Consider the following 14,346-nt stretch of genomic DNA (forward strand, 5'->3'; position numbering starts at 1 on the left):
TGTTTATATATAACAAACGTATTTCCTACTCAAAAGCAGTTGTCATTTTTGTCTACTAGTGCATTTGATGTAAGCATTACATATACTTACTTGTTTAAATAGTAGAATAGTAGTAATTGCTGGAGTTCATCAATTTAGTACAGGTATGATCTGTAGAGTAGATAGAAGAAATAAAAGCAAAATATTATAATTTTAATACTGAACCGTTTGGAAATGTAACAGATTTAAACGTATACTAACTTCTAAATATGTCGTTTTCTTTGTTGTAGGTAGAATAGCTGTATGATGTATTCAGAATATCTGTAGAGGAAATATAAAATAGATAAGATGTTGTTAAGAACATAGACTGTGTTATTTTCGGCAGTTTTAGAGAAATGATAAATATACTTACATTTTTTACAAGGCTATTCTTCTATATTGGTATATTTTGTGTAGGATGTTTTCATATGATATGTAGAATAGATGTATGATGTTTTCTGAATTTCTGTAGAGGCAATTCAAAATAAATAACATGGTGTTAAGAATATAGTTAGCGTTTTTTGTGCCCACATTTTAGCAAATAACAATTATACTTACATTTTTCTGAAGGGTATTCTTGTGTTTTGCTATAGTTGATCTTGGATCTTTCAAATGATCTATAGGGAAGATGTAAAAAGCAAGATATGTTGTTTAAAAATGTGCATTAATGAAATTTGCCGTTTTATAACAAACACATCTATACTTACATGTGTAATTAGGGTAGTTTTATCGTTTTTGCTGTAGAAATAGCACAATTTCTGTATATCTGTAAATATAATGTTAATGAAAAATAAATACTTTTGTAAATTAGTGTTTAAAAAAAGCAGTTGGTGTGTAACAGAGAATTATTATATACTTACTATCTGATTTTGCACATGAAGAAATATGACCATGTAATAGGAATTGTGTTGGAGTAGTTTCTATCAGAAAAGTAGGAAGACATGAAAATAAAATAAGTGTAAGACTTAAGAGATGTAAGGAAAATAGTTCACTTCTAATTTAGTTTTCTACAAAAATGCTGTGTTACTTACTTGATTAATTAGCTAGTAAGCTGGATCTTTAAAGATGTTTATTCTGCAACAAAATCTTCAAAGTGTTGGCATCTACTTTCCAGAGAGGTAGCAGCAACAAATGGTAGAATGCATGTAGCCCTTTTATAGTATATGTGTTATGTGTGCTTTGATTTGATTGGTTGTAGGATGTAAGGAAGCATAGTATAGGCTAGTTTGAATTTTTTTAAGTTAATTGGAGTGTTTGTTGATGTGAGAATGGTGGTATGGGGTTGTTCCCGCATTAAAGCAGGTTCGTGTTTAAATGAAATATATTTATATGTGAAAATAAGTAATGAAAATGTTAGTTAAATGCAAAGAATAATAGAAAATGATAAAATGCATGTAATAGAATGTATAGTAAATGTGGATTAATAGTAATTTTATGTAAGAAACAGGTATTATATGTGAAACGTTTTTTTTAGTGAGAAATGACTTTTATTGATGATAAAGATGGTATTTTAGAAAGAAAAGTGTGCAAACATGAACTCGATATTTGTTTTTTAACGATATTGTGGTAGTCTATATTTTTGTAGTCGATATTTTTGTAGTGTTAGGGCTAATTTCATGTCCAACGATATAATTGTAGTCGATATTTTTTTAAGCGATATTTATGTATTCGATATAGTTTGTATTCGATATTTTTTACTCGATATTTTTGTAGTTTGTGTAATAAGTATAGTAAGTCGATATTTTTGTCGTCGATAATTTGTCGACGATATTTTGGTAAGTCGATAATGTGTCCGTCGATAATATTTCAGTGATCCACTATCAATCTGTCAAGGTGTATTCGACTAATATAATCATGATCATGCAGCGTGATCTGAGGATATTTTGGGTGAGTGCAGTCTTATTTCTACTGTCTGATCTCACTGGTGTTAGTAAAGTAAATTGAGATAATCCAGGGAAATGCTGAAGTTGTTAAGTTAATTGTGTTTTTTTAGATTTTTGCAGTGTTACAAAAAGGATAAAGTGTTAATCAGATGACACAAAGCAGACATGAGTTTCTTGGAGAAAAGAGGTAAAATTTCCATTTTTCATTGGCTAGGTAAAACATTTCCTCTGTAAGCTGCAAGCTATGCCTCTGCTAGCTAACAGTTTAAGTATTTGGGTCCTTTGCCCGCCAAATTTATAATTGTCCACCAGCCCTGTGGCCAAATCTAAACATTGGCAGAAACCAATGTAATTGAGCTTCCTCTCACTGTTCTAAAAGTTTGATGGACAACTCCATCAAACATGAGTTTTTTTATTTAAGTAAAAGTAATGCCCCCACACCATGGGAATTACCACTAGGGTGTGGGGGGGGGAGGGGGGTCAGTATTTATTTGTTACTGTCCCTCACTGCTTGGTATAGCTAAAACACAAAAACAACAGTTGATGGACAGGTTGCAGAACAATGTCCTACATTCCCCCCAGTACAGAGATCTGGGCCTAAATCCATTGTTTATTTGCTCACCACACCACCCCAGTTCAGACATGGCCATATGCAAATCAGCCTTGACCCTGTGCCTCATGGGAACAGTCCAGCCATGTTTTCCCTTGACCGGAATCAAGCATCCTAGGACCGGTTTCTGGATAGCTTGACTCCAGTGGCGTGGAGAGCACGGGACTCACTTCTGAGCACACCCATCCCACTCGGGGTGACTGTTAGGATTGGGGGTCTCTGGTTGGCACAGGTAGCTTCTTGTGCCAATCAGGGACCCTCTACTCTAGTCAGGGCAAGGGAATTACTCTCTCAAATAACCCCTGCTCAACCTCGAGGTGGCGTGGCGCGAGCAGTCAAGGCTTATTTCAGAGGCGATGTCAGTTAAGCAGTTGTGACCACATACAGTAACACAGTGACAACACCACAAATGGACTCCACACAGGTTTTATATAAAAAATAAGTTATACTTTATATAGAGTTACCACTTGACCAATAAACGACAAAAAGAATCCACAGTACTATCAAATTTCAAGAGCTTAGTTCAAGGTTATGTGCGAGTCGGTAGCCTTGTCCGGCTACAACATTGCTGAAAGGAACACAGAGTCTAACAAATCCAGCAGACCGCGGCGGTCCGGGCCCACTCAAATGTCGACAGACTCAGTCACAGTACCTTTTCCTTGGGGCGGCTGGCACGGATGTGCGAGCCGGTTCCGTGGTTCGTCGCTGTGTAGAAAAAGAAAGTGTTGCAGGTCACGGTGTCCTTCCAGTCGCGGTGCAGGCTACGGCTCGTTGACGGAGTCGGTGAGCTCAGAGCTTGCGTTGTTCGAGGCGGACATTGCTCGTTCCGGTGCTTCCAGCTTTACGGTGCGGTGAACAAGCCAGAGTTCGGGAGCTGGCGTCGATCAGTCCGGATAGTGGTGTGAGTCGGGCGGTGGGTCGCAAAGCATGTGAGGCGGTGCCCAACTCCGGTGCGGTCACAGGAGTCGAAGTCAGCAGCAGTGACCACGTCGGTCAGACCAGTTCAATTCGGTGTAGCGAGGCGTTGCACGTCACGGTATTCTTCCAGTCGTGGTGCAGGCTATGGCTCGTTGACGGCGTTGAGACGGAGTCGGTGAGAGCAGATCTTGCGTTGTTCGAGGCAGACGTTGCTCAATGCAATGCCTACATGACACCAGGCCGGTCGTGAGAGTCGGTCACAGCTCCCTGCCTCTGTAGCCACTGGAAGAGAAACAATTGACAAAGTCTGGTGAAGTCTACTAATCCTGGGACTTCGGTCAGGGGGCAAGCTCTCTTCCAAGCCCCTGGAGATTTTTGCACAAGTTGAAAATTAAAGGTAAAGTCCACAAAGTCCTTTCTCCTCTGTTTGGCAGTCAGGCAACCTCTGCAGGCAAATCCCCCAAGCAGCACTTTAGCTTGGGAATAGTCTCTCCTCAGTTTATTCAGGTACCTTCTCCTCAGCAGAGGTTTTATCTTGTCAGTTCCAGGAGGGATATAATTTCATGGGCTCAGGGTCCCAATACTTATACCCCTAAATCTTTTGTTCTCTGAGGGGAGAGGGGCCTGTGCCCAGTTCAAGCCAGTTCCGAGCACTCTGTTTACCAGACTTTTCCTTCCCTTTCACAGCACGGGGCAGGCTTATCAGACGCCCCACAGGAGGTGGAGCTAGCATTGTGGAAGCCAAGTAGTTCAAGTTCAAGTTCGAGCATTTATATAGCGCACTACTCACCCAGAGGGTCTCAAGGCGCTTGGGGAAGGGGTTCATTATTTGTCGAATAGCCAGGTTTTAAGTTCTTTTCTGAAGGAGATGTGGTTTTGAGTAAGGCGGAGGTGAGTGGGCAGTGAGTTCCAGGTCTTGGCAGCAAGGAAGGAGAAGGATCTGCCACCCATGGTGTATCTTCGGATGCGCGGGACTGCGGCGAGGGCTTGATTGGACGATCTTAGTTGGCGGGTGGGTTTGTAGAAGGACACTCGAGTGTTGAGGCATTCGGGTCCTAGATTGTAGAGGGCCTTGTGTACGTGGGTGAGAAGGCGGAATGTAATTCTTTTGTTGACGGGAAGCCAGTGGAGGTCTTTTAGGTGTCCGGTGATGTGATCTTGGCGAGGGATGTCTAATATGAGTCTCGCTGAAGCGTTTTGGATGCGTTGGAGTTTTTTCTGTAATTTTGCTGTGATTCCGGCGTATAGTGTGTTACCATAATCCAGTCGACTCGTGACCAGTGCGTGGGTGACAGTCTTTCTTGTCTCGAGGGGGATCCAGCAGAAGATCTTTTTGAGAGTGCGAAGTACGTTGAAGCAGGAGGATGAGACTGCGTTGACTTGTCTGGACATCTAGAGAGAGGAGTCTAGGATGAAGCCAAGGTTACGTGCATGGTCTGTGGGTGTGGGTGCTGTGCCCAGAGCGGAAGGCCACCAAGAGTCGTCCCAGGCAGAGGGGGAAGATCCTAGGATGAGCACCTCCGTTTTGTCTGAGTTGAGTTTTAGGCGGCTATGTTTCATCCATTCAGCTACTTCTTTCATGCCTTCGTGAAGATTGGTTTTGGCGGTGTTGGGGTCTTTGGTGAGGGAAAGGATTAACTGGGTGTCGTCGGCGTAAGAGATGATGTTAAGGTTGTGTTGACGCATGATGGAGGCGAGTGGACTCATGTAAACATTGAAGAGGGTGGGACTGAGTGAAGATCCTTGTGGTACGCCACAGATGACTTCAGTGGCCACTGAGTTGAATGGGGGAAGTCGGACTCTTTGAGTTCTCCCAGCGAGGAATGAGATGATCCAGTCCAAGGCTTTTCCTTGTATGCCGATGTTGCTGAGGCGTTGTATAAGGGTGCTGTGGCAGACTGTGTCGAAAGCGGCGGAGAGGTCGAGTAGAATGAGGGCCACTGTTTCTCCATTGTCCAGTAGTGTTCGGATGTCATCAGTCGCTGCAATGAGGGCGGTTTCGGTGCTGTGTTTGGCTCGAAACCCGGATTGAGATGGGTCGAGGGAGTTGTTGGATTCATGGAAGGCGGCGAGCTGGCTGTTGACGGCTTTCTCAATGACTTTGGCCGGGAATGGGAGGAGGGATATGGGTCGGTAGTTTTTAAGTTCAGAGGGGTCTGCTGTGGGTTTCTTCAGAAGGGCGCAGAGTTCGACGTGTTTCCAGCTTTCTGGAAAGGTGGCAGAGTTGAACGAGCAGTTGATGACACCACAGAGATGAGGTGCGATGATGGAGTCTGCTTTGTTGAAGATGTGGTGGGGGCAGGGGTCGGTTGGCGAGCCAAAGTGGATTGAGTTCATTAGGCGGATGGTGTCTTCAGTGGTGATTGGGTTCCAGGCGCTAAGGTTGTTAGTTGGCGGAGTAGGATCTGAGGGGGGTGGGGAGGGTTGATCGATGGGAGTATTCTCGAAGCTGTTGTGGAAGTCGGCAATTTTGTTGTAGAAGAAGGAGGATAGCGCATCGCAGAGGTCTTGGGAGGGAGTGATGTCGTTAGATGCTGCGGTGGGATTGGTGAATTCTTTGACGATGTTGAAAAGTTCCTTGCTGTTGTGAGTGTTGTTGTCGAGACGATCCTTGAATGCTGATTTCTTGGCGGATCGAATCAGTTGGTGGTGTTTGCGGGTGGCCGCCTTGAGGGTGGCCATGTTGTCGGTGGTTGGGTTTTTTCTCCATGTTTTCTCCAGGGTGCGGCATAGCTTCTTGGATTTTATAAGGTCATCATTGAATCAGGGAGCCTTTTTGCTGGCTGAATTGATCTGGTGCTTTTTCAGGGGTGCTAATTCGTCAGCACTGTGGGTGATCCATTGCTTGAGATTGGTGGCCGCTTGGTTTGGGTCCAATGAGAGGGTGGGAGGGTTTTGGTTGAGTGATGTGAGGAGTTGGTCGGAGGTGATTTTGTTCCAGTTTCTCCGAGGAATAGGTTGAGGGCGGTTGTGGGTCAGGGTGGTTTTGTAGCTGAAGTGAACACAGCTGTGGTCCGTCCAGTGGACAGCTGTGTTGCGATCGAAGGAGATGTGCTTGCTGGAGGTGAAGATAGGGTCGAGCGTGTGTCCGGCTACATGGGTGGGGGTGTCAACAAGTTGTTTGAGTCCGAGATTGGCCAGGTTGTCCAGAAGGGTTGTGGTGTTGCTGTCGTGTTTGTTTTCAAGGTGGTAGTTGAGGTCTCCTAAAAGAATGTAGTTCTCGGAGGCGAGGGCATGTGGGCTGACGAAGTCCGTGATGTCATCGCTGAATTGAGTGCGGGTACCTGGAGGCCTGTAGATGAGGGTGCCTCTAAGTGTGGTCCTAGGGTCGGTGTGGATCTGAAAGTGGAGATGTTCGGCGGTTGCGAGATTATCGTCGGAGCTGGACGTGATTTTGATGGTGTTCCTATGGATGATGGCGATGCCTCCTCCTGTTTGATTGGTGCGGTCTTTTCAGGTAATCTTGTAAGCATCCGGTATGGCTATGGCGATGTCGGGTGCTGATGATGTGTTCATCCATGTTTCTGTAAGGAAGGCGATGTCCGGTGACGCAGTGTCGAGTAGGTCCCAGAGTTCAGTTGCGTGCTGTGGACCAAGCAGGTGTTAAGCAGGATGCACTTCAGGCAGTTAGAGTCGGAGCTGTGTATGGAGGAAGTGGATTTGGTGAGGGTCCTGAAGCAGTTGAACTTGCAGGAGAGGCAGGCGAATGGGCCGTGGGTACGTCCTGGGGTGGCTTCGCAGCATTGTAGTGTGCGTCCGGGGTTGAGGGCGAGGAGAGTTGCGGCATCATATGTGACTCTAGTGGGTTGGGTGCGGCGGGGACCAGGGGGACCAGGGGGACAGGCGCTGGGCACTGTCCAGGCGCGGACGGGCGTAGACGGGCTTACCTTTGGCGCACCTTCGGCACGCATGGGGTGCGACCGCTGTGAGTGAACGCTGCGCGAAACCTCATCTGTCATAAAAGGATGGGGGAGGGGGAGGGGGCGAGGGAGGTGCAGCTGGGAGGCAAAAATTACAGGAGCCAAACAAAAAACAAAGGTACTGGCACTAAATTACGGGTCACAAGCAAACAACAGTAGATACTGGCAGACAGGCACTCAGCTGGCGAGAGTGCGGGAGACAGGAGTACAGGGGCGATCAGTGCCGCTCTGGAGCGAGACAGCAGCTGAGGGCTCGCGGCAGCAGCAGAGGGGTCAGGGGTCCTGGGCACTCACGGGGGGGGAGCGGCGTGGTGTGTGGAGCGATCAGCCCTGCAAGCAGGGTCAAGGGTCACAGCTCTTCACCGTACAGCAACCTCCATAAATGGCCAAGTGGGAGGGAGGAGCAGCTGGGAGGCGGGAGTGAGGTGGCCAATGGTCAGACGAGGGAGGGGTACAGAATAAAGAAGGGGGCAGGGCCGCAGGGGAGCAACGGCGGGGAGCGGGGAGGGGGAGATGCGGTGGGAAACAGTCACGGGCAACACAGAACGGCAAAAATTACAGGGGCCAAACAAAAAACAGAGGTACTGGCAGTAAATTACTAGATACAAGTGAAAGAGCCCATAGTGCCGAGGGCCAACTCAAGAGGGTAGCAGGGAATAGTACAGTAAAGAATACCAAGGTCGCCATGAGGAACTATCCAGGATGGAAGGAGGATGTAGAACTAAAAGTCGGGATGGAGACGCCAAGATGGGTGGTTGGAAGATCCCAAACCCCTCAGATGGTGGACACCTGGTTATTTCTAGAACCCTTGGGTCAGGAAAAGGGGGAAAAAGGGCAAAGAAACTAAAACCCCTAAATCGGTCCCAGCTCCTTGCTTCATTTGCAAAATGCCCTAGTTTAAAATATGTCAGCACAGATGATCTTAAAGAAGTAGGGTTCCTAAATAATACCAGCCTGAATGAAGTAACAAAAGTCCTCCTTCACTCAGCATTAATAAAAGTTGCTATGGAAAATGCAGAGGCTGAGATGTTAAGGGAAGGGATTAGAATATTGAAGAGAGAGGAGGTGATGAGGGTGAATCAAGGGAAATCTTTCCTCAGGAACCATGCGGGTTGGGTGACCGGCAAATAAAAATGATTACAGCAGGTCAGGGCATAATGGAAGCTCTTGAAGTTACAATAATCCCCAAAAACACAGAGTGGGAGGATGGTGATGCTTTGGTGGGAAATAGATACAGAGCATTGGCAAACATGGGATACGAGGAAGAGGGGTACCTGAGCAATAATGATTAGGAATCTGGGTCACCGCACAGCCTATCCATCTTGTCCTGGAATGTAAATGGATATAAAAGAATAGCGATAGAGGAAGGGATTAAAAATATTCTTGGGAAGTCCGACATTGTATGTCTACAGGAGACGTGGCTGTGCGACGATACCCTAGATACCGAAGGTTTTGCTCACCATGTAAGTCCGTCAAAAAAGAATCAAATAGGTAGGCCATCATGTGGCCAGATGACTCTAGTATCAACAAGAAGAGTGAAAGATCTACAATCCCTTCAACTCAGATGCAGCTGGGAATTAGGCAGTAGAGTACTGTTAACAACTAATAACGTGGGTGGTGGAGGTATCTGCATTATAAATGTGTACATTCAGAAAGGGAAAATAAAGGAGTACAAAGTGGAGTTGGATTGTCTAAAGAAGGATCTGGAGGGATTATATGAGTTATACCCTAAATATGTGTTCTTAATATTGGGAGATTTTAACCATAGATAAAATCCCATAAAAACAGACGCATGGCAGAGTGACGTGATAAAAGCTCATAGTATAGAATTTGCGAAATTTCCCCATTGTATTATCTCCACCCAAGACGTAAAGCTTGGGCAGTTGCTGGGAGCCATGGGCCTGACTTGTATTAACGGAAGGAAAGAACCAGATCGGCCCGCTAAACGTAACTTTAAACCAGGGCAGCAACTGTGCCCCATAGATTATGCATTTGTTCATGTATGGTGCTTCCATCTAATAAAACATTTTGAAGTACTTGAGCTACAGGGTTGCGACCATTCTCCATTGTTGATAGAATTAGAGGCAAAAAGGGTCCCCCCCAAGACAGAGAGTGTTATAAATGGATGTTGAATACCCAAAGCGGCTTATAACCCAGAACAGTGAAGAACATTTAGAGAAACTGAGGGCTCTCCAATTAGTATTTGGGCTAGAAATCCATCTGCCAGGGGAGGCCCTACCCTGGTATGAGGATATAATTAAACGACTGGTGGAGTGTCTTAGGATAAAAATCAAATGGGGAAACCATGGGCGAAAAAGTAAAGCCAGCGCACCTCCAGCCAATAAACCCTGGTTTGATGAATAATGTTGGAAAGCTAAGGCCACTATTAAGAAGCATGAAAGAGTTCTTAGGTGTAGCTATAATGATCTATCATCACTAGAATTAAAGAAAGCAAGGTTAAAATACAAGTCAATAATTAGAGAAAAAAAGGTCCTTAAAGGAAAGATGTTGGGTTAACTTACTCAAGTCCATTGAAGAAAAAATGTCAAAGGATTCTGGAAATTGATTAAAGAATGCACGGGGGAAGTTGTGGGATCCCTGCAGTGCTCTGTTCCAGAGAATAAGTGGGCAGCCTATCTAGAGGTACTATATGCCAAATGGCCTAGTAAAGGGGAATCAATACCGAAATGCTGGCCAGAAGTTAGGGAGGATATACTAGTACATTTCACCCAAGGTCATATTAGGAGAGTAATATCTGGTCTAAACTTAACTTGAGCTGCCGGCCCAGACAACCTACCAGCAATTATTATAAAAACTAATCCCGACTGGTGGGCTGAGTTCTTTTCAAATATGTTTCATGGAATACTAAAGACAGGATTAATACCAGAAAGTTGGAAAGGGGCTAATGCTAGACCTATACACAAAAAAGGTGATGTCAATTCCCCAAAAAATTACCACCTAATAAATCTCCTCGAAATTGGGGAAAAGGTATTCTCCAAAGTTATCATAGGCCTGGTAAAGGACTTGTGAGCAGGGAACAGCTATGGTCAACTCTGGAAGGATACAATCTAAATGGAGACCTACTGGCGATTATAAAAGCCTTACACATGGAAATCTGGGCCCAGTTAATCCTGGACAAGAAGGGTGGACTATCTGGGAGGATCTAGATCGGAAATGGCTTGAGGCAGGGGTGCGTACTTGCCCCTCTGCTTTTTTCCCAGTGTTTGGCCGACTTACCAGCAAAATTAAGAGAAGTATAAGGGGCTAGCCCAAAAGTGGGTAGTAATCATGTCTCGTGTCTACTATATGCAGATGATTTAGTGATTATGAACCTGACGCAGATAGGTCTCCAGAGAAAACTAAACATGTTCAATGAATATTGCTTAAATAAAAAGTTAATAGTGAACATGGAGAAGACCAAAATGTTATGCTTCGGTAAGAATAAACCTCGGTTCTCTTGGCGTCTAGGCACAAATTTGCTTCAGAGGGTGAATGAATATAGATACCTAGTAATCTGGTTTATGAGTAACCTTAAATGGTATACCCATCTGGAGGCACTTAAAATGAGGGCATCTGCCTCGGTGAAGGGACTAAAGAGATTTAACAGTGTTTATGGAGAAAACCCAGATAGGCCAGTCATAAAAGCCTATTTAGCAATGCCCCCCCCCCACCAATTTGTGTACGGGGCAGAAGTGCTTTACTTAAGTGAGAAACAAGGCTGGGATAAAAAAGAAGGAAATACTCTAAAGAACTTACTCTCATTGCCAAAATCCTCTATGTTACAAGCTGCAAGACTTGAGTTGGGAATTACCTCTTGGGCGGTAACTGCCTGTATGTCATTAATCCACTTTTGGCAGAGCCTAGGGTCTGAAGAGCACCAAAAAATTTCCCAGTGGTGTAAAAGTGAAATTGTCACTAGTGAACTGTCCTGGGCGAAACAGACAAGAGCCGCACTAAGGGAAGCAAATGGAGAATTGTGTTTAAAATTATATACAGCAACTAAGTTACCCAAGCATAGCTAAGAAAGATTTAAAAACACTGGGAGCTGAGACTTCCAGCACAAATGATAGAGAGTACCTCTTGCGGAACGTTTCGGTGTCACATATGACTCTGGCTTGGGAATCTAACAATCAGTATTCCTATCTAGATAGATTGCCAAGCTTTCACTTAAGACAGGAGGTACTAAAAGTGCGAATGGGGATAAACTCCTGCTATGGGAATACTGAGATTAAAATTTTTATGTTGTATAGCAATGGTACCTGTACTTGTGCGTTAGGTAATCATTGCAATATTGTGCATATTTTAGTCGATTGTACGAAGTTTTTAGACTTACGGAAAGAGATTTTGTGTCCGATATTTAAAAAATATTTGATCAGAAATAGGATACAAGCTGTTAGCCTTCTTGTTGAAATGACGAATCTAGACATTGCTTGTGCTATTGGGAAATTTATAAATAAGGTCAGGGTGTTCCTTAGGTGTACAGAATAAAAATACTTGAAAGGATCGGGATGGAGATGAAAGAACTGCCCGACCGAATTATTCGTAGGTGGACATTTGTATCTTGTATGAAGGAAATGTGTATTTTATGATATGTATTATGCCATGGTTTTAATATGACCCAGGCTTTATTTTAATAGTATTTTTATGTATAGGGTACACTTTTATGGTTGTAACTAACCAAATAAAGTTTTCTTACTGACATAAAAATAGGATGAACATTTCTAAGGAGTTTTTAATTTTAAGAAACACTCCAAGGGAAGGGCAGTGATTCATAAAAGATACTCCATCACTGGCACCATTCACCTCCGAAACTGCACAAACTAAATCCATTGTGTAGTAGGCTGTGTTGGCAAAAGTGTAGCTAGTCAGGTAGTCCCGTACCCATCTCGATTAGCCCAAAGGTAACACAATATTGGTCCGGCATTTTTAATGGGATCTACTAAGCCACTGGGTCAGTAATTGACAAATATCCAGAAATCACCCTCTGGTGATAATCATTTTAGAGATATTATCCGCTGTATTCCACTATGGGGAAAACCATTTCTCATTTGCAGGCACACAAGTAATCCTACCATTTTGGGGAAAACCACATCTAACAACTCTTGAACTTTTAATTGAAAGACTCTGGATATTGATCACGCTTGCCTATTGTACCTTAGTCCAATGGAGAACTTTCCAAAAACTGTGGGACTCCACTCTGGATTATCTGACTCGGGGTTTGTGGGGTTTCATTTGTCCACTAAGGGCCTTATTATAAGTTTGGTAGTCTGTGAACCTCCACACCTGCAGTCTGACCACCGTGAGCTCTGCAGTCCGACTGCCATATTATGAGTTGTTCGGATTGCTATTGCAAAGACCATAGCTGAACCGCTGACACCGCTAGCATGCCAGGGTCACGGTAGGGGGAAAAGAAGGTGCCATAGGGGGGTACAGTGGAGGTTAACCACCATCCTTATTAAGAGTTGCTTTTCAAAGAGCTGACTGTGGTGGTGGGACCAGCAGCTTCAAGTCGGCAGAAACAAAGGATTTGGCATGTATGCTCACCCCTTTCCTGGTCTTCCAGGCCGAGTTCGACGTGGATCCCTTCTCCAGGTCCCTCCTTCACAGCAGCATCTTCACAGCGAGGAATACAACCCTATTTGTGGCAATTTACTGGTAAGTCCTTTTTGTACCACATACCTATTGCCTGGACTGCCCACATACAGGCCGGACTCTGGTAATGGGTAGGCGGTATTTTTCCACACGTATCATGAATATGTGTGCATTCGGCACACATGCAGTCAAAATGTTCACACAGGCATCGATATGTATGGAAAAGTAATCACCACCACCACAATGTCACCGCAGCCACACCGAGGAAAACTCGTAATATGGAGGTCGGAAGAGCACTGACACTACTGTGTTCTAGAGAACGCAGCCGCAGTGTTCAGGCGGTTCGTCCTCCAAACTCACAATAATACCCTAAGTCTGAGAGTGCTGGGTCCGCGGAGTATGGAAAAATATTTGTCTGGTTCAACAGCACTGGCTAACCCTGTTATGAAGGATAAAGAGACTTCTACTAATATTACAGGCTTTTTGTGGAAATGGGGGAACTTATCATGTGAGAAGGTGAAGGGAAGCATATGTGGGTGGCATGTTATTTATTTTTCTTTTTGTCCAAGTCCCAATGCTTAGTTGACAGCTTATTAACATCAACTGGAAAATGACTTAATAGAAAATATTAAAACCTAAATATCATCTTCTAGACAAAATATAATGTAACATTGCATACAGTATTCTCAACATCAAAATGTTTCGGACAAACACTGTTACATTACATCATAGGAAAATACTGTGAATTACATTGAGAAAGAAAAGACACTCATCCAATTACTTATTCAGTCTCCCAATGAAAACGTATTTACATTTTCCACTTGTGGTGGAATTTAAAGTTCATTGAGGACGCTGGGGTGGAATTTCATTTAAAGTCTTACCTTGGCTCTCAACCACCCTCCATCACTTCATGTAATGTGGTATTGCATGTGTGAATCAAGCTTGATTTAGAATACACTGTACTATGGGGATGAAAGTTAATTTTATTTATTTATTTGCAGGTTTATATCGCGCTAGAATTGACTCCAACTGGAATATCTCTGCGCCCAAAAACACCAGAAACACACTCCAAAAAGCAGTCAAATGAAAAAAGAGTTAATTCTAAAACAAAAAAGTCTTCAGCTTTTTCCTGAAGCTGAGATGCTTTGGACATTGCCTGAGCATCAAAGAGAGCTTGTTCTATAATGTGGGGCCAACTACGGACAGAGCTTTACCCCCCTGTCTGGCCTTCTTTACAAATGGGACTCTAAGGAAAAGCTGGTTGCTAGACCTGGATTGTATGGTATACATTTGTCTGTCCAGTATGAAGGTCCTAATCCGTTTAAGCTTTTATGAATTAGGCAACAGGTCTTGAATTTTACCCTTTGGCGGACTGAAAGCCAGTGTAATTTATCCGAAAGGGGTT

The sequence above is a fragment of the Lissotriton vulgaris genome, chromosome 3_1 (assembly GCF_964263255.1).
Source record: "Lissotriton vulgaris chromosome 3_1, aLisVul1.2, whole genome shotgun sequence".
Classification (NCBI taxonomy): domain Eukaryota; kingdom Metazoa; phylum Chordata; class Amphibia; order Caudata; family Salamandridae; genus Lissotriton; species Lissotriton vulgaris.